The 22,847-nt window shown below is 42.0% G+C and overlaps 1 protein-coding gene and 1 pseudogene across 1 annotated transcript in view; one reads left to right on the forward strand and one right to left on the reverse strand.

The window, feature by feature from the left end:
• Positions 1–22,847, forward strand: part of IGFBP7 (insulin like growth factor binding protein 7) — an 81,874-nt gene that overhangs the window by 18,899 nt on the left and 40,128 nt on the right. The gene's annotated exons all lie outside the window — the stretch shown is intronic.
• LOC103890416 (ubiquitin-conjugating enzyme E2 C-like) lies at positions 18,492–19,074 on the reverse strand (annotated as a pseudogene).

Genomic DNA, 22,847 nt, shown 5'->3' on the forward strand with positions numbered 1-22,847 from the left:
CATATGCATATCACCTTTTTTTAATCCTTACAGTAACCCTGTGGTAAAGTATTATCCTCACGTTGTATCAATAAATTAGGCAACCAAGATTCAGTGTGTTTGAGTGTCTAAGCAGAGCTGCTGCTAATGGGAATTGAATGAAGCTGGAACGAGGAATCCAGGTGAGTTGGTGTGTACACGGACACACACACGTACCCACATTTCAATCCAAAGGAAGCTAAAATTGAGTGTCAGAAGCAGTTAAACATACATATGCTTCACTCACTCATTCATTCATTCATGGTTCTTCCATTCCTAATCTTGTATCTCCTACATTAAATTCCCTGTGTAGTTAATACTCTGCATTTCCACAATCTCCAGATACTCTGGTCATTACCAGTATGTGGAAGTGCATATGCTTTTGCTTGTTTTGTTAAACCGTGTGTGTGTTTTTGAAGAAACACATCCAGAGACTCTAAGGCTGTTGTTTTGGTAAATTAAAGCAACTTAAATTCCAGGTGTTGGCAGTGGCAGTTGTCTAACATAGCATGATAAAATTATCCCCCAGGTTCCTATATGCGTGGTTAATTACAGGTGATCCAACTCCCAAAGAATACACATGGCCTGGATCTCTGAGCTCTGCTGAATAAAATAACCAATGTATAATTTCATTTTCCGTGAAAAATGTTAACTAAACTAGAAAAGGTAATCAAATACCTGTTGCTCTCACATGTTTTGTTTTGTTTTTTTGAGATGGAGTCTTGCTGCGTCACCCAGGCTGGAGTGTGCAGTTTCGCAATCTCAGCTCACTGCAACCTCTGCCTCCCGAGTTCAAGCAATTGTCCCACCTCAGCCTCCCAAGTAGCTAGGATTACAGGTGTGCACCACCACACCTGGCTATTTTTGTGTGTGTATGTGTATTTTTAGTAGTGACGGGGTTTCACCACATAGGCCAGGCTGGTCTCAAATTCCTGACTTCAAGTGATCTGCCCGCCTCAGCCTCCCAAAGTGCTAGGATTACAAGTGTGAGCCACCATGCCCTGCCTTCTCACATGTTTTCTAAAAATAAAACCTCTATCACTGAAGAGCATTAAGAACTTTGTGAGGAACAAATTAACTGTTCAGTCAGTTTGAATAAAATTGAGTGCTCTGGGGAGATTTTATTGTTGTTTGTGTGTGTGTTTCAACACTACAGAATAAGAATGTGACTGTGAGCCGCTAAGTCCTTAAAAACAAGAGGGTGTATCATAAGAACTGGAAAACCTAACTTCAGACACTGACAAGAAAGCAGGAAATACTACGTTTCTCACGGTAGCAAGACTCAGGAAATTCTTACGCAAATAAAGAGTCAAGGAACAGTTGACAGCAGTTTTCTGAATCAATTGTATAATTATGAAATTTTCATTCACAAATACTTTTAGGTACATAAGTCTGTACCTGATGTGAAGATCCTACTCTATACCAGCTCCCTCAGCATATAAGGAGATGGTGGGATTTGGGGAAGAAGAAGTGAAGAATGTTGACCAAAAAGGACAATAGCTGGTCTGTTGGTAAAGAATGTGTTCAGCTGCAAGTAATAGAAAACCTGGCTCTAGTGGCTTGGCCAAAATGGGGTTTATTTGCTTGTAGAACAGGGAGTTTAGGTATAGATGGTTGCTGGTGTGGGTTTAACCACTCAGCAGTGCTGTCAAGGACCAGGGTCCTTTCACTCTTTCTGCTCTATCATCCTTTGCATGTTGGCTTTTGTCTTCATGCTTAATAATTGCAAGAAGGCTGCTGCACCTCGGATCATCATCATCATTAAAGACATTTAGAAGGAATAGAGAAAAGGACAATGCCAGCCACATGTCACATTATATCAGGTGAGCAAATGTTTCCCAGAAGCCCATACTCAGCAAATTTCTGCCTAATCTCATTGGCCAGAAATGATCACTGGGCCACCCTAGTGTCAAAAGAGACAGAGAACGGGGTGGTGAACACTGGGGCTGAGTCAGCCGGCTACATTGTCTGCCATAGCTGGGCAGCAGTTCTTTTTAGCTTTTCATTTCAGGCACGGTTGCTGAAGGTGAATTCAAAGGGTGACTAGAAGCTTAGTGTTTTAGAGAACACAGACCCCATCAGACTTCACTGAAATGTGAAATCACATGATAAAATAGGTCATAGCTGGGGGGAAAAATGGAAAGCTTTGTAGCAAATATGTCATTCCCAAAGTTCAGTGGAAAGAAGCCCTATCTGAAAGATGTCAAACCACATAGAGTCCATTTTGAAAGAAATGACATTTCACTCTTTCCTTCACAGAAATAATGGCTACCAGAATTGAGGGTTCCTGCCTGATTTAATTTAATATGTGGAAAGGGATAATTTTAAAATGAACTCAAAAAAGGAAAAAGTTATAATTGTGTATGGATAGATGCAGTAAAACTGCTTTAAAAAAGTCTTTCATTTTTATAAATTGTATAAACTTCAATTCATCCTCAGATCTAAGTATGGTGAATTTCTAATTATTGTAGTGTTTTTAAGCTTATTTAAGTCATACATGTTATGGAGATTAATGTTTTGGACAGTGTGGGGTTCAAATTCCCACTCCCCCACTTACTAAATGTGTGATTATTAAATGGCAAGTTGCCTCTCTTTTTTTCTTTTTTTTTTTTTTTTTGAGACAGAGTCTCACTCTGTTGCCCAGGCTAGAATGCAGTGGTGTGATCTCCACTCGCTGCCACCTCTGCCTCCCAGGTTCGAGCATTTCTCCTGCTTCAGCCTCCCAAGTAGCTAGGATTACAGGTGCCCAACACCACACCCAGCTAATTTTTGTATTTTTTTGGTAGAGATGGGGTTTCAGCATGTTGGCCAGGCTGGTCTCGAACTCCTGACCTCCGGGTGATCCGCCTGCCTCAACCTCCCAAAATGCTGGGATTACAGACGTGAGCCACCGCGCCCAGCCAGCAAGTTGCTTAACCTCAGTTTTGTCATCTTTAAAGTGGGGACAATGTTGCTCACCCAAAGGGTTGGTGAGAGTATTAACTTCATATGAGGTTCTAAGCATAGTGCTTGCCACACAATAGGGTCTCAATCTGGCCATTGGTTTTATCATTAGTAGTAGTGGCTAATGCTTCAGAAACAGCCCTCAAATGTCATACTATGGTACTTTTACCTTCATTCTTCCCTCTTTTTCTGGAGGGATAACTAGAGATGGGATGAAGGGTAGAAGCAGAAACTGAGAGTGGTAGGAATAATTGGATGGTATTATGTGGAGAAAATGAGAACTGTTCTTGCCCAAACTGGTCAGAACCTCAATATTTTTATATACTTACAATTTATAGCCTACCTTATTTTAACATTATATTTGTGGCAGTTTACATCACCATGCTTTTCAGATACAGCAACAGTGCTGTAAAAAGCACTAAACTGCCTGGGCATGGTGGCTCACACCTCTAATCCCAACAGTTTGGGAGGCTGAGGCAGGAAGATCACTTGAGACTAGGAGTTCAAGACCAGTCTGGGCAACATAGTGAGACCCTGTCTCCACAAAAAAAAAAAAAAAAAAAAAAATTAGCCAGGTGTGGTAGTGCATATCTGTAGTCCCAGCTACTCAGGAGGCTGAGGTAGGAGGATCACTTGAACCTAGGAATTTGAGGCTTCAGTGAGCCGTGATTGTGCCACTGCACTCCAGCCTGGGTGACAAAGCAAAGCCCTGTATCAAAATAAACATAAATACTAAACTTAGAAGAAAAGAGTCTGAATCCTCCCGCCTCAGCCTCCCAAAATGCTGGGATTACTGGCATAAGCCACCGCACCTGGCCAAGCATCTGAATCCTGACTATACACTGACTGACAGTGATAATGGGCACATTACTTAATCTCTTGGTCCCTCTGTTGTCTCACTTGTAAAATGGAGCAAGCAGGACCTGTATTAAAGAATTAGGGTTAGGGTTATGGAAATAAACGAAGTCACAGATTTGAAAGTCTTTGTAACTGTTAGGCCTTTATGAATCCAAGATTGTATTCCCTCTGACTTTACCAATTATTGTAGTAACAACTCTCAAATATGCCCTGTCAGTTACCTGATATAACCTTGTGTATAGCTGTGTCAGTTATTTACGTTTTTACCTATATACCTCTGGTCCACTCCTCCCCTTCAAATCACTATCAGCAAGTAGTGCCCAGGGACTCTTGTGTTATAACATTAGCCAGAACCAGTTAGTAAGGAATCTGTTACAACAAATTTATACAGAGCAAAATATAAAGTATTTTAAAATCGGCATCGTTTTGAGATAGTCTGTTCCTCTCCTGCCCTTCATTAGTTGGGTACTCAAGAGTTGGCAGTGTTTTCCCATCTAGAAGCTCATGTTGCATATTGACCTGCAAAGGTGTTAGTCCAGGTACCGATGGCAACTTTTATGTTATCCATCAATCACTTTAATGAGTACAAGAAAGCATCCTGTCACCCTGCCAAAAGACAGAGGAATTAAGAATGACTCATTTATCACTTAAATGTGTAAGTGTTTCCTATGTGTCAGGTGCCATCCTGGTGCTGTGGGGCACAGACCACAGACTCCAGTTTCCAGGGGGTTACCATTAAATGGAGCTGAGGCAGCAACAGTGTGTCGGTCTCCTGTATTCAATCTCCTCATAATAACTGAGCCACTAGGTCAGGAGCAGTGGCTCATGCCTGTGGTCCCAGCACTTTGGGAGGCCGAGACAGGTGGATCACCTGAGGTCAGGAGTTCGAGCCCAGCTTGGGCAACATGGTGAAACCCAGTCTGTCCTAAAAATACAAAAATTAGCTGAGCGTGGTGGCATGTGCCTGTAATCCCAGCTGCTCAGAAGGCTGAGGCAGGAGAATCGCTTGAACTTGGGAGGCAGAGGTTGCAGTGAGCTGAGATCGCGCCACTACACTCCAGCCTGGGCAACAAGAGCGAAACTCGGAATCAAAAATAAAAACAAAAAATAAGATGGTAAAATTTGTATGTGTATTTTACTACAATTTTTTAAAATTAGAAAACAAAAACTTAAATCCTCTAGATACCAAAATCCAAGCCCCATGGACAACATTTACCAGAAAAAGGTGACAAGCTACCCCCACAAATGCCAAAATATAAGTGGGTTGGAACAAGCCACCTATGCCACCAAGCCTGCAGGCTGTCAGCAGCTAGGTGGAAAGACGCAGAGGGCAGTAATGAGGTGATGACAGATCCAATAATAGGTAAATCTCAACATAGCCAACAGGTTTTCAATGGAAAGTCCATTAGTGGGTGAGTGCAAGGGACCCAAAGGGTGGAAGGGGCTTGAGCAGCCTGGGTCCCGTGAACTCAAAACCCCCAGCTGGGCAGCTGGGGCTCCTGATATGGTTTGGCTGTGTTCCCACCCAAATCTCACATTGAATTGTAACTCCATAATCTCCACGTGTCATGGGAGAGACCTGGTGGAAGGTCGTTGAATCATGGAGGCAGGTTTTTCCCATGCTGTTCTCATGACAGTGAGTGAGTCTCATGAGATCTGATGGTTTTATAAAGGGCAGTTCCCCTCTGCATGCTCTCTTGCCTGACACCATGTAAGATGTACCTTTGCTCCTCCTTTGCCTTCCACCATGATTGTGAGGCCTCCCAAGCCATGTGAAACTGTGAGTCCATTAAACCTCTTTACTTTATAAATTACCCAGTCTCGGGTATGTCTTCACAGCAGTGCGAAAATGGACTAATACAGCTCCCTTCCAGGACAGGGCCCTTCACCAAAGAAAAACTACTAGGAATAGAATCAAAATGGAGCAGGACAGAAACAATAGAGATGAATGAAACAAAAGGCCAAATAAAAGTGAAGGAGGGAAACAAACCCAGAAAATCACAGAAAGCAAGTTATTGTTTTTAACACTAAATGAAAACAACACAAAATGGAGTTCTGAGGAGTTGCAAAAAGGTATTTTGGACAATGTCTCCTTGTAAGGCTGTGGAAAACCAATTTTACGTTTTAAACAAGCACAGAGAAGGATTAAGGCCAAACCCCATACTAGAAAGAAATTTTGTATAAGAAAAGAGTGAGAGAGAAAAAGAGAATAACATCCCTACCTACAATGAAAGCACGTCTGCAAACAGGTGAAAACTATAACCGACTATCTGAATAACATGAGCTAAAAGACATTTTTTAAATAATACAAATAAAGAGTAACAACTTAAGCCAAAATTAGAATAACTTGAAAATGTGGTGAAGATCTCAGTTGTTATTTCAGAAATGAAACCAAAAGAAACACAATAGCAAATAAGAACAATAGAGAATCCCTTAAAAGACTAGAAGGTTAAAAGGAGGAAAATTATTAAATTAAAAAGAAAGGAAGAATGATCAAAAGAAGCAACCACTGAAGATATGCAGAGCAGATCTAGCATGCAGATAATAGGAGTCACTGAAGAAGGAAACCGAAGCAAGAAAGCAAGCCAACACTAAAAACTATAACTCCAAAAAACTTCACTGAAATACAAGAAAAATGTAGAACTACATTTTGGAAGACCAGACAGTATACCTGAGAATATGGATCTAGAATGACAAATACCTATTGATATTCTAGTGAAAACATTCCTGCACTTTAAAGAAAAAGAAAAAAGGATCTAGGCCAGGTGCAGTGGCTCATATCTGTAATCCCAGCACTTTGGGAATCCAAGGTGGGTGGATTGCTTGATCCCAGGAGTTCGAGACCAGCCTGGGCAACATAGTGAGACCCTGTATCCATTTTTTAAAAAAAATTATCCAGGCATGATGTCACACACCTGTAGTTCCAGCTACTTGGGAGGCGGCTGAGGTGGTAGGACAACCTGAGCCCAGGAGTCTGAGGTTGCAGTGAGCTGTGATCACATGACTGCAATCCAGCCTGGGCAACACAGTGAGACCTTGTCCCAAAAAAAAACTTTTTTTAAACATCTGAGTAAAAAGATTAAATGACTTATAAGGGAAAAGATTACATTATCATCAGACCATTTGACAGCCCCTCATTTTACCACAGAAACTAGAAGCCATTGAATAATAGAGGCAATTCAGGTTTCCTTGCAAGCCATTTCATGGGCAGTGCCTTATAAGTGGTGGAAACAAGAATTGCTGCACGTGTTCAGAAGCAGCAGCCATGACTTTCATCTAGGAGGGCTTCATGGAGGAGGTGGAATGATTGCATCTTAAAGAAATCTTGGAAAATGTTTAAACTGCTGACATCAGAATAATATAATGCATAAACATGTGACTTACCCTCAAAATGTTCAACTCTGTGTAATGTTGAATTCATTGCATACTATTTCATGTCCATGTTTTTTCTTCATGATTTTTAGAAAAGGCACATCATTTTTGGCTAAAGCGATTTTTTTTAATACTGAAATTTGAGTAATTGATTCTGTTAATCCAGCATATGCTCCTATTAAATAAATTGTATACAATTCAGTGACTTCATTAGAGATGATAAGCCACATACTTAAATTTTGTGATACTCCCTGATAATCTGCATTCATTGATAATCGAGACAAAATTAATCATATATAATCAAACAAAAATGTGAACAACATTAGCTGTCAGAAAAGCATTATCCAGTCTTTATTTTTTAGTTAATTTTAGATATTTGAACAACACATAAAATGAGTGGTAGGGTATGTTTGTATTTTACTGTATAGGACACCTTCAGATAAATTCTAAAAAGAATTTACATTTCATGTAATGCTTTTCACACAGAGTAATGGCCAAACTTTAGGGTCACTTTGCCCTGCTTCATACCACATGCAGAACAAATTTAAGATGGATTAGGACTCCAAATAGAAAAGAAAAATTCTTAATAAAAAACTGTTCAAGATGGATAAAAGGATTAATTTCAAGAAAAATAAAACTAATAAAATAGAACTATTCTGGTAGCCCAGAAACCATAAGAGAAAGGATTAACAGAGTAGCTGCATTAAAATTTCAAGTTTATTACTTATTCATTCACCCATTCATGAGATAATTGTTTTTATTGAGAACATACTATGTGCCACACACTATTCCTGCTGCTGAGGGCACAGCAGTGTACTAAACAGCCAGCATCACTGCCCTTGTGGCATGCTGTATGGCAACCAAAACCATAAACAAAACGGGAAGACAGTGATAGCCTGGAGAAGTTATTTGCAAAATATTTGATAAGCAAAGTAAATATCTGTAGTAAACAGGAGCTCATGTAAGTTGATCGATAAAGCAATAGGAAAAACAGAAAAGTAATAAATAGTGAATTAAAAGAGGAACAACTGCAAGTGGCCGTTAAACATGTGAAGACTTGCTCAACTTCACAACAAGTCCTGAAATGCAATTAGAACAACAATAACCTACAATGTTTTCCCGTTCAGCTTGGCCAAATTTTTTGAAAATTTCTCACTCCCACTGCTGGGAAATGTGTGGGGAAATGGGGACCTTCCTGCACTATTGCCAAGACCAGAATTCCTAACAAGCTTTTCAAAAGTAATCTAGGAGTATTTATTAAAATTAAACACTCTTATACCCTTTGACCCAGCAATCTTATTTCTGGAAACCTCTCCTACAGAAACAAAAGTGCTAACGCATAGGGACATAAGAATTAAGAATATTTATTGTATCATAGTTTGTATATAGAAGAATTTGGAACATCTGGAATATTCTTAAAGAATTATGCCCATGTTTGGGGACATTTTGCAGCTATTGGAAAGAATGAATTTGATTTATGTGTATTGAACTAATAAGGCTAATATGTAATACATGTAATACATGGATTGTTCACTGAAAAAAGGCAGTTTAAGCCAGGCGTGGTGGTGTACACCTGTAGACCCAGCTACTCAGGAAGCTTGAGGCCAGTAGTTCAAGATAAGCCTAGGCAACATAGAGAAACCCTGTCTCTTAAAATAAAACTTAAAAAAAAAATTTAAAGCAGCTTGCATGTTAATAGGTATGAAATTTTCATTAAAAAATAAAATAAAAACTATATGTATAAACAGTTTATATAGGTTGTTGGGGGTTTAGGATTATCATGATGTAAAAGTAGACAACTTGCTGCTTCTTTATATATTTGTATATTGGAATTGTTACAGTGAGCATGCACTTTTGCATTTTTTAAATAGCAACAAAATATTTTAAAAGAATACTGAACCACTACATCACTGATATTCCTCATAACTAAATTTTGAAGGTTTTTTTCTTTCCTTCTGATTACCAAAAACTTGATTCACATTTAAAACTATACACTCATAGATCTAGAATGATTCTGGGGTGAGATTTCAGTTCATCATTAACCTTTCCCTACCCACTTCCCCATATCATCTTAGTCTAAGAGATTTCAAACATCCAAAGACGCAGGTCCCAGAAGAGCTCTCTGAGACCACGATTTGGGACCCACACTGGTCAAAAGAGGAAAATCACAGAGCATCCTTTGTAAACTCAGCCTTCTCTCAGGAAAGTCTTTCTTATTATAACTGATATTCCTTGGGCTGAAACTCACACCTGTTCCTCCACTTCTGATGTAGAGACAAAGAGGATTCTTGACCCCAAAGGACCTCCTAGATCATTGCTTCAACCTTTCCATTTTACAGATGAAAAAACTGAGGACTAAGTAAAATGTGGGGAGAACTGGTACCAAAACCCAATTCCCCTACTTGCTAGTCAGTGCATTTTCTGTTGCTCTAGTAGTACCTTTCTTTCTCACACACCAGCATCCCCGAGTCGGTTCTACAACAGTGCCTTTCACCCAGTAAGCCAAAGTCTGTTGGATGCAAACTGTTTACAAAGAATCCCAAGTAGAAGCTAAGTTATCAACGTCAAAGTACCAGGAAGGCAGGGTGATTCAATTGCAAACCCAAAGCAGCAGCACTTTGGAGCCAGAATAGAACTCTGAATAATCCTTTATTTTGTGCTGAGGACCTAGAACTTCCACTTTTCCTTCTCTGGAGCCAGACTTCATGCTGGGGCTTTGTTTTAAAATCAAGGCCCCACCGGACTCAGAACTAAGGAATTTTTTTCACACATATTCAAAACGGAAGCCCTGCCACCATGGAGAAGCTCAAGGTCCTTGCTCAGCTTCTGCTTGTGTTTGGGCTACATGAAAATCCCTGGGTGGTGGTTGATGTTTCCCGCACCAAATGATTTCTGCACAAGGCCCAACATTCCCCCTGCCCTGATAGAAGGGTCACACCACACACCAAGAAGGATGTGACTAATAAAGAATGTGACTTCAGAGACTTTACAAGTCCAGACAACTTCTGATAAACATTTAAACAGAGGTCAGGAATGTTTTCCTTTCTGAGGGGAAAATATGTGGTCTATGGTGTGAGTGGGAGGGGCTGGTGGGGGGTAAATCTAAGCATTAGCTTCCTCCCTTCATAATTCTTAAGCGTTTTAACAGCAGTCATTTTTAATGCCCTAACAGGCTTTTATACTTAGAACCCATAGCTGACTATTGGCCAGAAAGCTCTGTGAAAAAAATTGGGCAATTCCAAAGTGATTACCAAGCAAGTTTAAAACTAACATTAGGATCATTAGAGGCACTTTCCCTGGGCCCCACCCTGAAGCTAAGAATGTTCCAGAAAGTATCAGTCAAGGCCCATTTTAAGTACCCAGGTTGGGATCTTTACTTCCCCTGCTGACAAAAGGGGGAAGCTCCATAGAGGAAATGGGTGTTGACTTCCAGGAAAGGAAAGGTGAGAAGGACCAGATGGCATCTGTCAGCATCCTCAGCCTACCGGAGAGATTCTGAGAACATTGGCCAGGGCCAAGGAGGAGGGATTGATGAGCGGAAGCCAACAGAGATATCCCCTTGGCAGTGGAAAGGAAAGCTGCAGGTCGTTTTTGTGACCCAACACACTTTCATTGGTAGTGCTGATCCAGCTAATGTCTTTTAGCATTTTCCTTTTCATCGGCTCTTTGGTTTGTCTCCTGACATTTCCTGGATCTGTGTGCACGGTAGGCACAGGGTGAGTAAGACTAGTATTCTCTCTGGTCGGTTCTAAATAAAAAGTAAGAAAAGAAAATGTCAGCCAGGTGTGGTGGTGCACACCTGTAGTCCCAGCCACTCAGGAGGCTGGAGTGGAAGGATCACTTGAGCCTATGAGTTAGAGGCTGCAGTGAGCCATGGTCGTGCTCCTGCACTCCACCCTGGGTGAAAAGTGAGACCCTGTCTCAAAAAATAAAATAAATTTCACTCAGAAATCTTCCTGTAAATGGGAAGATGGGGGCTCAGTATTGGAAGACAGGTTCTGATACCAACTTTAGTAAAACCCTTCATGTGTCTGCAATCAATATTCTTTTGGATATGTCAGCCTCCGTTGTTTCAGCTATAACCCCTGCAGGCTGGAGCACTCGGGCAATGTGAGTAGAATGCAGCAGTGTCAATTTCCCTCCTTTGTATCTTAGGCAGGTAGAGAAATTATCTCATTTTAAAGTCCTAAGTATTCCCATACTCAGTTTTAGACATTTCTTGTTTTTCTTACTGAGATAAAGTATGTTATTTTGAAAACCTAGTCTTCAGAAATCACATTCACTTTTTCATTGGTTCATTCATTCTTGTAGTCATTCATTCACTGAGGTACCCTCCAAGCCCTGTGGGAGACCCTGTGTTGGGGGTAAGGGCCATGTCAATGGGCCATCACTCAGAAAACTGTGGGAATCGTGGTCAGGATGGAAGTTCTGGAGTCAAACCTACCCTGAATCCTGGCTCTGCTTCCCATGTGCTCTGTGATTCTGGGCAAGTTATTTAACCTCTCAAAGCCTCCAGTTCCTCATCTGTACAATGGGGTCATAAGCATAGCCACTTCACTAGATTCCTGTGAAGATTACCTGAGATAATATATGGATGTGCACTGTGCCTGGCATACAGTAAACTCAGTAAATGGTAATAGAGGCAGTGGTAAAGATAGTAGTAACTTTTATTACTAACAATTATTAATGAGACAAATAGCATGCGAGTGATAGGAAAAGCGCTGTCAGTGGAGAGGAGATTGTTGGACAGAAGATAACTGGGAAGATTTCATATAGAATTTGACTTACTAGATTTTTTTCACTTGAGGTTTAAAAAAAAAATCTTAGTGGAGAAATTGGGAAATTCCCTTCCCTTTGCATTTCATTTTCTATTACTTTCCTGAAGACTGAAACTTTGGTGTAGAATTTAGCTGAAGGCTACATCCCAGCATTTGCATTGGCCTTGGAGTGCCAGGGTAATTATTCTGTCAATTATTTGACTTTTTAAAGTCTGTCTACCTTGAAGAACCTCTGCAAAGGAGGATCGTGTTAATGTGTAACACCGAGATAAGCAAGGCTCTGCTTTTTTTTTTTTCCCATGGCTGTTCAACTGGAAAACTGAAATGGTTCTATTTGCATCTCAGCCAGCAGTGTTGAAAGGTGGGGGATAAATGGCTTTTACTAATGAAGTACAGTGGGATGTGAATTTTAGCAATGCAAAATGCCATGTATCACCTGCAATTTGTTTTTTTAAAACACACACACACACACACACACACACACACACCGAAAAAGGGAAATCACAAGACAATATAAACCTCGCTTGAAGAAACGATCGTATTTAACAAGAAGACAGCAAAGAGAAATACTCTGAGTTGAGCCAAGTAGATGTGTGCTGCTTTTGTAGATGGAATAAATGATCCTCACTTGCATAGACAGCAAGGTCATTTTTCTCACCCTAAATGGAAGGCATTAATCATCAGCTCTGAAGAACAACATTCAGGACAAGAAGAAACAAGCCACCGCAGCAGGAGGTATTGAATTGAGCCAGAGGACTGGGGGCCCTGTGGACGGGAGCCAGCTCAGCCCAGGTAGTAGCTCCCAGATCAGCAGGGGTGGGTGGTGGAGCTGGTCCTCTTGAGCCCTAACAGCTTTGCTGGGAACTTTCCATTGTTCAAGAAATCTCCTAGTTACCATCCAAGTGCATTTCTGAAATGCCTGACTGTGCTCCGGGCTCTGTAGGCTCTGGATTAGCTGGTTCTCTGTGGACCCCATCTGCATTAAAAGCAAAGATCAAAGGAACATGGTAGAGCTCTTTTTAAAAAAAAATCCTAAACTCATAAGTGAATGGGAAATGCATATTTATATCACTGGCCCATCAAGGGTAAGGGTTTTCTGTGAGAGGGGAGAAAGAGAAATCGTTAAGTAGGAGTGAAGCTCTTCAGATTAAGAGCTGGAAGAACTGCATTGAAGACTGAGGAGAGGAGACTGAAGGCAAACAGTGGATCTTTTACCATTTTTCTTTTTTTTTTTTTAGACAAGTTTGAAATCGAGTTTTACCACTTTCCCATCAGCTACACCAAGTAGTTTACTTGTGCAGTGGCTAATTAATTTGTTGAGGCAGAATTTTAGGTTACCTATGAGGTAATATGGAATAGTGGTTAGGAGGTGTCTAGCTTTCTAATCCCAGCTCTACCATTTATGAGCCTTGTAGCACTGGGCAAGTTACTCAACCTTTCTATGTGTCAGTTTCCTCTTCTGTAAAATAGGAGACAGTACGAACCTCACAGGGCTGTCGCGAGGGTTAAATTATTTACACATATGAATGCCTATAGTGAGTAGTCAGTGAACAGGTATTGCTGTTGATTTTGTTATCGTGGCCACAGTTGGGTGGAGTGGGTGGTGCGTAGCAGGAATGAGTTGAGGGGGGAAAAGAGTAACATGAAACAGGATAATAGAATGTGGTTGTTGACAGGAACCATGAAAGTCATCCGGTCCAGCTCCCACTTAACCAAGGAAACAAATCCTATGGCATTTTAAAATAATTGTTTTGAAATTGTAAGTAACAGTGCCGATTTATTGATTGAGTGCTCTGTGTGCCAGACAGCATGGGAAGCCCTGCGCCTGCATCACAACACTCCACGAGCCCTGAGTGCTGTTATTACCCCATTCTGTAGATAAGAAAACTGAGGCTCAAACCATTAAGTCATTTAGCTAGCATCACCTGGATCTGAATGCAGACCTGTGTGAATGCAGAGATTCTGTGAGTGACGTGGCAGTTCCGTTCCCTTTGCGTTTCACTTCCTATTACATTCCTGAAGACTGATGATGCTTCAGTACAAGATTCAACTGAAGGCTGCATTGCAGCATTTGCATTGGCCTTGGAGTGCCAGAGTAAATTGTTCTGTCAATTATTTGACCTTTTAAAATATGCCTTCTTTTGGTCAGCCGTGGTGGCTCACGACTGTAACCCTAGCACTTTGGGATGCTGAGGCGGGCAGATCACTTGAAGTCAGGAGTTTGAGACCAGCCTGGCCAACATGGTCAAACCCTGTTTCTACTAAAAATACAAAAATTAGCCGGGTGTGGTGGCATGTGCTTGTAATCTCAGTTACTCAGGAGGCTGAGGCAGGAGAATCGCTTGAACCCAGGAGGTGGAGGTTGCAGTGAGCTGAGATCACATCACTACACCCCAGCCTGGGAGACAGACAGAGTGAGACTCTGTCTCAATAAATAAATAAATATGCCTTTCTTGAAGAACTGCTATAAAAGGAGGACTGTTTGGATGTGTTCTGTGGTCTCATAGAAGTGAATGTATAACATCCATGAATGCATGCCTTATTCTGCTTTGTCTCTTTCATATAAACCCAGAGCACCATATTTTGTTTTTTGTTTTTCTATTTCCACACTATACTGACATACAGAGTACATATTTTGAAAAATACTTTAATACTATTAATTTTGAGTAAATCATTTTTCAGTACTAGTGAGGTTAGCTGTTTAAAATAAATAATATTTATTCATAAAAAATTTCCCTTTGGAATCAAGCCATCATTTGATTGGATATGATTGAAATTATGAGTAAGATGAAGGATACATCCCTGACAACTTTCAACTATTGCTCAGATACACATGACTGCGTTTTCAGGAAGTCTGTTTATTGTTGGATGTCCTTTACTGCTGACAGACCTTTGTTACCTTGACCCTAAATAGGTAATGATTCTTTGATCTTAGTGCTTCCCTCTGAAGTAACTCAAATCAAGACTGCTCATTCTCTGACATGGCTTCCCTTCAAATGTAGAGGATATTTCACAAGTGTGTCCCCACCCCAGGCTTCTCTTCCTTAAGCTAAACACCCACATCACCTTCTAAGCTGGTTTTCAGACCCCACGAGATCCTTTAATCTGTCGGTTCTACTCTTCACCTCTTGGAAGGGAGCCAGTGCTGCAAGACTGTCGGATCTGTACAGAACAGGCTGGAGCCATACACTTACACGAAGGTGACCAAAATGGCTGGCTTCTTAGCTTTCTGGCTTCATTGATGTCAGGGAGGTTGCATGGTTAAATAATGAAGGAGGAGTGACAAGCAAGAGCCAAGGGAGGGATGTCCAAGGACTGTTTCCAAGTGATCCATGGTAGAGGCTTCATGGCATTCCTATTGTTTGTGCTTTGAGCAGGAATTCCTCAGTACGTTGGTTCTAGTAAAGAGATCAGCTATGGTCTGAATATTGGTGTCCCCCCGAAAATTTCTCTGTGGAAGCTTTAACCCCCAGTGTGATGGTATTCACAGGTGGGGCCTTTGAGAGGTGAATGGGATTAGCGCGCTATAAGAAGAGACAAAGAAAGATGATCTCTCTTTCCACCATGTGAAGCTACAGCAAGAAGGCAGCCATCTACAAGCCAAGAAGTGGGCCTCCCAGAACCCTACCATGCTCGCACCCTGATCTTGGACTTCCCATTCAACACACTTCAGAAGCTTAAGCCACCAAGTCCATGGTATTTGTTATAGCAGCCCAGGCTGACTCAGACAAGAGCCTTGGTATTCAAGATTTTTATATCGTATTCCTGAAAGTTCTGAAATTCTCTCAAAAGTTCTGAAAATAAAGAGATGTTCATAGGGCCCATATATAGTTATGTATAACAGATCCATGTTCCAAGTGGATGAGGATGAGTGGAAAGGCAGGTACTTCAGTAATACACAGATATTCAGGTAGCTCCTTGATGACCTGTCTACCCACCACATTCCTCTAACTTGTGTCTACCCTTTTTTTCAAATGCAAAAATTATCTGGACTTTATTTTTCTACTTGTCAAATTCTCTTTAGCTTTTTTTAGCTGTTGTGTTGACCTCTTCTATCTCTAAAAGGCATTTGGTTATTTTTTTTAATGTTTTTGCTTCAGTGAAGTTTAGTGTGGTTTTTATGGTTTTATGGTTACCTTGCAGAAATCTCATTAGAAAAGCACTTTAATGTATCACTTGGCAATGAGACATCTGACCATGTTCTAGTTCATTAGTTAGGAAACCTCCCCCAAGCTTGGAGGAATAGACATTCCTCTGTGAATGGCAGAGCTTTGATCACTCCTGCAGGGGCCAGGATTTATTTTAATGCATTTTAGGGGAGGAGAAGATATCCTAAGCCTGGCAAAATAAAAATAACACAGATTAAGGAAACAATGAAACATTATTTTAAAAGAAATCCACTTCAGTTAATATTATTCTGTGGGATCTCCTGAGTCCTTTGAAGGCAGAGCTTAACGTAGAAAATATGTCTCGTTTAGTGGGCAGGAGGTTAGTTAAGCAACCTCACACCAGATCGCAGATTATACTGAAATGATCCTAATAAGGATAGACTTTCCAAAGCTATATTCATTTTAGCATGAATAAATGGATTCAAGTCTTATTTGTGGGATTTTAATTTCCAACTTTGAATTTGCAAACTATCAAATTCCTTCAAAGACATGGTGTGCAGAGAAGGCTCTGAGTAATAGGATTGCTTATTTTTAAAGGAAGATGTCCTTTAGCAAAGCACTAGGCTTTGAAATGTGATCAGTCAAGGGTCCAATCGGCACGGATTTCCCCACATGGCACTGTTTCTTGTTGAGTTCCAACCAGATTTAATAACTCATACAAAATGCAACTCCACCCTGAGGGTGCCTAGTGCATTCAAAGCAGATAATGCTATATTGTTTTAACACAGATTATGCCAAATGAAGTACAATTTAAATTCCTGAAGCATGACAGTCCTTGGGTGCTGGTGGCTATGTTTTAGTTGGGAGCTGTATCTTTTCTTTCTTTCTTTCTTTTAATTGAAAGACTTAAAAGAAGCAAGCCGTCTGAAAAAGTGTTTAAAAGAGCTTGGTTTTCAAATGGTATAAATAGGACAGAGGCAAAGGATGCTATGGAAATAGGGCCTTCCTCCAACTTTAAGAGGTAGAGGAAAGAAATGGGAGAGTCTGGACAAAAGTGACATAAGCCCCTGAAGTCAGGCTGGAGACTCTTTTGTGTCTCATGTAAGGAGAGAAATGGGTGAAGCCTGTAGTACTTTCACACTCCCCTGAATGGGCAGTAGAGGCCAGATGCCAGTTGTGGCTTCTTTTTAACTTTTTAACACCTTCAGAGGCAGGAGACAATGGTGGGTGGGGGGAATGTTTTTATTTGGGATTAGAGGTAAATTTTCCAGGCCGGAGGAGGTGGCTCACGCCTGTAATCCCAGCACTTTGGGAGGCGGAGGCAGGCAGATCACTTGAGGCCAGGAGTTCAAGACAAGCCTGGCCAACATGGCAAGACCCCGTCTCCACTAAAAATACCAAAATTAGCCAGGCGTGGTGGTGCACACCTGTAATCCCAGCTACTCGGGAGGCTGAGACAGGAGAATTGCTTGAACCCAGGAGGCGGAGGTTGTAGTGAGCTGGGATTGCTCCACTGCACTCCAGCCTGGGTGACACAGCGAGACTCTGTCTCAAAAGAAAAAAAAGAGAGAGAGAGAGATGCATTTTCCAAAGAGGAAAGTACGATGGGCAGAGTTTGGAAGCTCGCTTGCTGGTGCCAGGACAGCGGCTGGGTGACCTGCTGCCCTTGGGAAAGTCGCTAGGTCCTCCATCTTCCCTCTTCCCTTTTTCCTCACCTTTGTGCAAAAGAGATTATGATCACTCCCGATCAACTCCACAGGACTGTGCTGAGGATCAGATAAAGAGAACACACTTTAGAAGGCTCACCACAAGTCGGGTATGGCCGTGGAGGTGGTGGTGGTGACAGTCGTATTGGCATCTGGGCTGGCTTGTAGCCTGGCCTGTAACTGTAGTTGTGGAAGCTTAGGGGGCTGTTTGAAGAGGCCCATCCTAGTCTGACCTCATGAGCCAGAGACACTAGTAATCTTGGGCAGTTCTGGGGCATTTTTGTTGTTATTTATTTATTTAATTTTTTTTTTTTGAGTCAGGGTCACACTGTCACCCATGCTGGAGTGCAGTGGCAGGAATCTCAGCTCAAGCAATCCTCCCACCTCAGTCCCCCGAGTAGCTGGAACTACAGGCATACACCACCATGCCCAGCTAATTTTTGCATTTTTTATGGAGACAGAGTTTTGCTATGTTGTCCGGGCTGGTCTTGAACTCCTGAACTCGAGCAATCCTCCCCTCTCAGCCTCTCAAAGTGCTGGGATTACGGACCTGCACCACCATGCCCAACCCAAAATGCATTTATTTAATATACATCACAAGCACTCAACTGGAGGCTTAAAAGACAAATAATAATAATAATAATAATACCACAGCTCAAGATACAGAGTGCTATACAAAAATCACAGAAAGGACAGACAATCTAAGGAAAACTTAAAAAGACGACACAAGGACAGGCTGGGCAGCCTGGGTCAGGGCTCCTGGCTGGTGACCTGCTTTAAGTAGGTTTCTTACAGGTGCTTCTTAAAAGCTGTGGGGGTTTTCCAGAGCTTGGCAGCATGCCTGTTCAAAGGGCTATCAATGTTGGGTTCTCCTCGAAGGCTGTGGATGGAGAGCAGGATGGTCCTGACATCATACAGGGCAGACCACTTGTCCTTCAGGATGTCCAGGCAGATGTTACCCTGGGTGTCCATGTTGGGGTGGTAGCAGGGCCTGAGGAACTTCACCATGGGTACATTGTAAGAGTAGCCCCTGGGGAACTCTAGGGAAAGCTTATACCTCAGGTCTTCATATGCTGTGCCAGCTGCTCAATGGATGATCCCCACCCATTTGAAAAGGTTGCCTGATTCAGGGAAGGCAGAAATCCCTGCGTCACCAGGCATTGTGAAGGTCACCAACTCCTGCTGTAGCCTTTTGCCCACAGGGTCCCGGGCAGCACCCCTGCTGGGGGTGGTACCTTTATAGGCAGCAGCAATGCTGGTGGCAGCTGGGTCAAGGTTTTGAGAGGCCATCTAGGTGGCACTGACAGAAAGATAGGAACTTAGAGAACACAACTGCAATTTCCTATTTAATTTTTTTGAGACAGGGTCTCCCTCTGTCACCCAGGCTGGAGTGCAGTGGCATGAACACAGCTCATTGTATCATCAACCTCCTGGGCCCAAGCAATCCTTCTGCCGCAGCCTCCCAAGTAGCTGGGACCACAAGGGCATGCCCACACACACACACTCAGCTAATTTTTTATTTTTTTGTAGAGATAGGGTATCTGCAGCCATGAAAAAGAATGAGATCATGTCTTTTGCGGGAACATGGATGGAGCTGGAGGCCATTATCCTTAGCAAACTAACGCAGAAACAGAAAACCAAATACCATGTGTTCTCACTTATAAGTGGGAGCTAAATTATGAGAACTCATGAACCCAAAAAAGGAAACAACAGACACTGGGGTCTACCTGACAGTGGAGGGTGGGAAGAGGGAGAGGAGCAGGAAAGATAACTACTGAGTACTGAGCTTAATACCTGGGTGATGAAATAATCTGTACAACAGTCCCCTGTGACACGAATTTACCTATGTAACAAACCTTCACATGTACCCCCAAACCTAAAATAAGTTTTTTTTAATTTTAATTTTAATTTAAAAAAAGTTAGGGGTCTCACCATGTTGCCCAGGCTGGTCTTGAACTTCTGGCCTCAAGCAATCTTTCCATCTCAGCGTCCCAAAGTTCTGGGATTACAGGCATGAGCCACTGCACCAAGCCGAGGACATTTTTAATAATCACCTCCCTTACCCCAGCCAAGGTTCCCAATCCTCAGGAAAAAAGCTATTCAAGACAAACCTTCCTAAGCAGACCCAAAGTTTTGAAAGCCCGTATGAAACCTGCCTTCCTGAGTACCCTGCTAGCCTCCATGACCAAATATGCCACAGCAAGGCTGATGTGGCTCCCTTAGACCTATTCTGATATCGACTGAGATCAGTCCCTTATTCTGGGCGGAGAGCCTGATGGCCACGTGTGTGCTGTTAGAGGACACTGCCCACACAGTGACCATCCAGGGAAAAAGAAAGAGAGACCCAATTTCCTTGTGTGTGTTGCAGCACGGCCAGTGTTAGAGATCCAGGGTTGCTTAATCTAACCCCAAGTGATTAAGAACCAGCTATGATACCAGACTGAGTGCAAACTTAGTCGTCAGCACAGATGAAGAAAGGAAAAAGACACACCAGATGTAAAAGCCCCAAATAGACCTACTACTGACAGATCCTGCTCTCCTAACGCATGCAGACCTCTCCTGACTTGCTGAGATGTATGTATACTCAATGACAGCATGGAATTGAATGGTTGACTAGAAGTGGCTTTCCAGAGGCTGCAGCAGGAGGAACATTCTTTGTAAACACCAAGTATTTCATTCCCCCCAATATATCAAAAACAGTGTCTTCAGTAGGACCTGGAGTACTGCATTGATGGGCATCACTTTTGACCAACATATGCTCATGCAGTACCTTATAGAGATTCACACACTCCTTCCAGACAGGTTTTGCCACCACCTTACACACATGGACCATCGGGACTTCAGTGACTTTCAGGGCCAGGTGTGTTCAGAGCAGAAGAAATAGGAAGTAGTATACAATGAATAGGTGCAGGGAGAACCCATCTTCAAATGAATTGGCCTTTTTAATTAGCAATTTTATATCAATAAATTATTGAATACATTGAGATGTGTGTGTTACAGCATTCAACACTGATCCACAAGCTTGAACACATTTGTGTTTTAGAATTAATCGATCTTAATCAAGTAGAAAAATACACTGAACATCCCTTGTATCCAGTGCTCATTACCCCTGCGGCCAGTTTGTGAGCTGGCTTGTATTGTCTTAGACTTTCAGAAGAGAAAACAAAGGTATTCTTATTAAACCTTTTGGTTGTACATTGCATGTTTGATTTGAGAACAGTTACGGTTCAGGCCTGCAGTAAGAGATTGAGAGACTTACATCATTATAAATGTGGCCTGGGGCATCCACCTCATTTAACTAGAGGATAATGCAGAGGAGTGATTTGCAACTGACTTCTTCCTCCCACAAACTAATCTTTTTAAATGGTTTGCACTTTTTTCTGTCCCCAAAGGGATTCGTTAAATGTGATTTTCAGCAGGACATGTACTTTTTTTATTTGTTAGCCATAATGGAAATGCATAGATAAACTGAATCCGTGTTAACATAATAAGACAATCAAATTTTTTGTTTAGTTGTGGGGAAGGGACGGGATAGAGGAAGTAGAAAAAGCTCCCTCAAACATAAGCTGAATATTTATGTGGTTTTTGTTTTTATTTAAACCAACCTCTTTAGAAAATTACTTTCTTAATAAGACATTATACAATGAATTTTTCCAGTCATTTTGAAGGAAAAATATGGTACTCTGGGAGAACTTCTAGAAAAAAGAGGAAAGACTCACTTAAGAGTCCCAGGACCTACACAGGGCTGGTGCTGAATAGTTCCCACTGAGGACCTTCCATTTTGGTGTTTTTTGTCTTTCATTTTTTTTGAGACAGGATCTCACTTTGTCACCCAGGCTGGAGTGCAATGGCACGATTCCGGCTCACTGCAACCTCTGCCTCCGGGGTTCAAGTAATTCTCCTGCCTCAGCCTCCCGAGTAGCTGGGATTACAGGAGTACACCACCATGCCCAGCTGTTTTATATTTTTAGTAGAGACAGGGTTTTGTCATGTTGACCAGTCTGGTCTGAAACTGCTGACCTCAAGTGATTCACCTGCCTTGGCCTCCCAAAGTGCTGGGATTGCAGGAGTGAGCCACCGCACCTGACCCTGTTTTGTTTTGTTGTGAGAGACCATAAACAGCCTAGAAAGATAGAAATCTCAATAATGAGAAGTTTCTGTAATGTGTGGCTCCTGCCCACCTTCTCTCTGCTTATTTGCTGTGTGTGTGTTTTTTTTTTTTTTTTTTTTTTAGAGACAGGGCCTTCTCTGTCACCCAGGCTGGAGTGCAGTGGTGACATCATGGCTCACTGCAGCCTCAAACTCCTGGAGTCAAGCAATGCTTCTACCTCCACCTCCCGAGTAGCTGTGACTACAGGCAGGTGCCACCACAGAAGGACAGACCATCTAAGGAAAACTTAAAAAGACAGCACAAAGACAGGCTGGACAGCCACCATACCTGGCTAATTTTTTATTTATTTTTTTATTTTTTGTAGAGACCAGACCTCACTATGTTGCCCAGGCTGGTCTCGAACATCTGGCCCCAACAATCCTCTCACCTTGGCCTCCCAAAGCACTGGGATTATAGACATGAGCCATCACCCCAGGCCTATTTGCTGTCTTGATTCTCTTTTCTGCTCCCTCCAGCCCCACAGATGGCCCAAGACCCCAAATGGGCAGTCAAGCTTCCCCACTAAGTTGAGTTTCTTTACTGGGCAAGTCAAGATGAGATCCTGTCTTGAAACAATGCCAGGAAAGGACATGAGGTCTCCTTCCTCCTAAAAACACCCCTAGAAGGAGGCCTGGGAGGGGCAGGCCTGGCGGTTCAACCTGGTGATTCAACCACCCACATAAGACCCTCTAGGCCTAATGGCTGGGTGAGGGGCTCAGAGAATTTCTCCAATCTTGGCCAGAAACACTTCCTTACCGCTTTCACATTTTTCTCGTGTCCTTCAGAAGGGGCCTGCATCCAAAAGTGGTCATGGAAAGCTTCACAGAATTAGCTTTTATTGTAAAAAAGTAGCAAATGGAGGAATGACTGAAGAGAAAGCATGCTCCAGCTATCAGTCAACTTTGAGGGCATG

Source organism: Pongo abelii, chromosome 3 (assembly GCF_028885655.2).
Source record: "Pongo abelii isolate AG06213 chromosome 3, NHGRI_mPonAbe1-v2.0_pri, whole genome shotgun sequence".
Taxonomy (NCBI): domain Eukaryota; kingdom Metazoa; phylum Chordata; class Mammalia; order Primates; family Hominidae; genus Pongo; species Pongo abelii.